The 3,642-nt window shown below is 34.0% G+C and overlaps 1 non-coding gene across 1 annotated transcript; it reads right to left on the bottom strand.

Annotated features, from left to right (window-relative positions):
• Nucleotides 1-3,122: 3,122 nt before the first annotated feature.
• Nucleotides 3,123-3,230, bottom strand: LOC148576500 (small nucleolar RNA R71). Its single transcript, XR_015903736.1, has one exon. It is a non-coding gene; the product is annotated as a small nucleolar RNA R71 (small nucleolar RNA).
• Between the last annotated feature and the right edge of the window lie 412 nt (nt 3,231-3,642).

Genomic DNA, 3,642 nt, shown 5'->3' with positions numbered 1-3,642 from the left:
TCTAAAATGTCATGAGATACAAAATAAGTCTCTAAAAGTTGTTTAAATACTAAACTAGTGGCCTATGTTTACAAAATATGAGTAAACTATGATGGATGATGCAGAGATCCACTTCTGGGGCCCACTTGGTGCGTGTTGGGTTGAGACTTAAGCAATTCACGTGCAGAGGCCATTTGTAGAGTTGAACGCCAGTTTTTATGCCAGTTTGGGCGTTCAACTCCAGCTTTTGATCCTTTTCTGGCGCTGGACGCCAGAATTGGGCAGAGAACTGGCATTGAACGCCAGTTTACGTCATCTATCCTTGTGCAAAGTATGGACTATTATATATTGCTGGAAAGCCCTGGATGTCTACTTTCCAACGCAATTAGAAGCATGTCATTTCGAGTTCTGTAGCTCCAGAAAATCCACTTTGAGTGCAGGGAGGTCAGAATCCAACAGCATCAGCAGTCCTTTTTCAGCCTGAGTCAGATTTTTGCTCAGCTCCTTCAATTTCAGCCAGAAAAATACCTGAAATTACAGAGAAACACACAACTCATAGTAAAGTCCAGAAATATAAATTTTTCCTAAAAACTAATGAAAATAGGCTAAAAACTAACTAGAACATACTCAAAACTATATGAAATTAACCCCAAAAAGCGTATAAAATATCCGCTCATCAGGACCATATTCACTGAGAGGATCTTACAGCTTGCCATGGAAGGAGGTAACGCATGGTTGGAAGAAGGCAATAGGAAAGTAGAGGTTCAGAAGCAACAAAGCATCTCCATACGCTTATCTGAAATTTCCACCAATGAATTACATAAGTAACTTTATCTTATTTTATGTTTTATTTATATTCTAATTATCAAAACCTCATAATCAATTGAATCTACCTAACTGAGATTTACAAGATGACCATAGCTTGCTTCAAGCCGACAATCTCCGTGGGATCGACCCTTACTCACGTAAGGTATTACTTGGACGACCCAGTGCACTTGCTGGTCAGTTATGCGAAGTTGTGAAGAAGTGTTGAGATCACGATTTCGTGTACCAAGTTTTTGGCACCGTTGCCAGGGATTGTTCGAGTTTGGACAACTGACGGTTCATCTTGTTGCTTAGATTAGGTAATTTTATTTTATATTTAAGTTTTTTATTTTAATTTTCAAAAAAAAATTTTGTTCTTCAGAATTTTTAAGAATGAATTCTAGAGTATCATGAGATATGTTGAAGCCTGGCTGACTGAGAAGCCATGTCTAATCTTTTGGACTGAGGCTTCCACTTCTCATTGACATGCTTGTATGTTTTATGCTAAAGCTTGGCTGACCATTTGGCCATGTCTAATCTTTTGGACCGAAGCTTTGGACTAACATTGCATGATTCCTAGGATTCTTATTAAAAATTTTGTATCCCTTACTTTCTTTTTCCAAAATAATTTTCAAAAAATACAAAAAAATTTAATAAACCGTAAAAATTAAAATATTTTGTGTTTCTTGTTTGAGTCTTGTGTCAATTGCATATCTTGATTTTTCTTTAAATTTTCGAAAATTCATCATGTGTTCTTCTTTGATCTTCAAATTGTTGATGATTTTCCTTGTTTGATCTTTGATTTTTCTTGTTTTGTGTCTTTTCTTATTTTCCTTGTGCTTTTTCGAATTATGAGTGTCTAAACATTAAAAATTTTTAAGTTTGGTGTCTTGCATGTTTTTCTTTTCTTAAAAATTTTCAAAAATATGTTCTTGGTGTTCATCTTGACATTCAAAGTGTTCTTGGTGTTCATCTTGACATTCAAAGTGTTCTTGCATGCATTACATGTTTTGATCTTAAATTTTTATGTTTTGTCTCATTTTGGTATTTTTCTCTTTCTTCATTAATTCAAAAAATCAAAAAAAAAATATCTTTCCCTTATTTTACTCATATTTTCGAATTAATGCTAACAATTAATGTTTTGATTCAAAAATTTTAAATTGTCATTTGCCTATTAAGAAATGATCAATCTTTAAATTCTAGAATCATATCTTTTAGTTTCTTGTTAGTCATGTAATCAACTTTAATTTCAAAAATCAAATCTTTTTACTTTCCTTTTCAAATCTTTTTCAAAATGATTTTCAATCATATCTTTTCAAAATTGATTTTCAAATCTTTTTCAATTAACTACTTGACTTTTTTGTTTGATTTTAAAAGTTTTCTATTTCAATCATATCTTTTTCAAAACCACCTAACTACTTTTCTCTCTCCAATTTTTGAAAATAACTAACCCCTTTTTCAAAATTCTTTTTAATTAACTAATTGTTTTATGTTTTAATTTTAGTTTATTTCTTTTAATATTTTCGAATACTAACCAATAATTAAAATAAAAACAAAAATATTTTCTTTTCTTTTAAATTAAAATTCGAATTTCTTCTCTCTCTCATCTCTTTCTATTTATTTATTTGTTTACTAACACTTCTCTTCCTCTTATAATTCGAACCCTCTCCCTCTCTCTGTGTTTGAATTCCTCTTCTCCATTCTTCATTCTATTTCTTCTATTCTTCTACTCACATAAAAGAATCTCTATACTGTGACATAGAGGATTCCTATTCTTTTCTGTTCTCTTCTTTTTCATATGAGTAGGAGCAAGGATAAGAACATTCTTGTTGAAGCTGATCCTGAACCTGAAAGGACTCTGAAGAGGAAACTAAGAAAAGCTAAAGCACAACACTCTGGAGAGGACCTAACAGAAATTTTCAAAAAAAGAAGAAGACATGGCCGAACCCAACAACAATGGTGGAGATGCAAGGAAGATGCCTGGTGACTTTACTGCAACCACTTCTAAATTCTATGGAAGAAGCATCTCAATTCCTGTAATTGGAGCAAACAACTTTGAGCTTAAGCCTCAATTAGTTTCTCTAATGCAACAGAATTGCAAGTTTTATGGACTTCTATTGGAAGATCCTCATCAGTTTTTAGCTGAATTCTTGCAAATCTGTGACACTGTTAAGACCAATGGGGTTAATCCTGAGGTCTACAGACTTATGCTTTTTCCCTTTGCTGTAAGAGACAGAGCTAGGATATGGTTGGATTCACAACCTAAAGAAAGCCTGAACTCTTGGGAAAAGTTGGTCAATGCTTTCTTGGCCAAATTCTTTCCACCTCAAAAGTTGAGCAAGCTTAGAGTGGAAGTCCAAACCTTCAGACAGAAGGAAGGTGAATCCCTCTATGAAGCTTGGGAAAGATACAAGCAATTGATCAGAAGGTGTCCTTCTGACATGCTTTCAGAATGGAGCATCTTATGTATATTATATGATAGTCTGTCTGAATTGTCCAAGATGTCATTGGATCACTCTGCTGGTGGATCTCTTCATCTGAAGAAGACGCCTGCAGAAGCCCAGGAACTCATTGAAATGGTTGTAAATAACCAGTTCATGTACACTTCTGAAAGAAATCCTGTGAATAATGGGACAACTCAGAAGAAAGGAGTTCTTGAGATTGATACTCTGAATGCAATATTGGCTCAGAATAAAATATTGACTCAGCAAGTCAATATGATTTCTCAGAGTCTAACTGGAATGCAAGCTGCATCCGGCAGTACTAAAGAAGCTTCCTCTAAAGAAGAAGCTTATGACCCTGAGAACTCTGCAATGGAAGAGGTGAATTACATGGGAGAATCCTATGAAAACACCTATA

Source organism: Arachis ipaensis, chromosome B1 (assembly GCF_059453495.1).
Source record: "Arachis ipaensis isolate K30076 ecotype BB chromosome B1, ASM5945349v1, whole genome shotgun sequence".
Classification (NCBI taxonomy): Eukaryota; Viridiplantae; Streptophyta; class Magnoliopsida; order Fabales; family Fabaceae; genus Arachis; species Arachis ipaensis.
The sequence above is the reverse complement of the archived record's forward strand: the minus strand, read 5'-3'. Positions and strand labels throughout refer to the sequence as shown.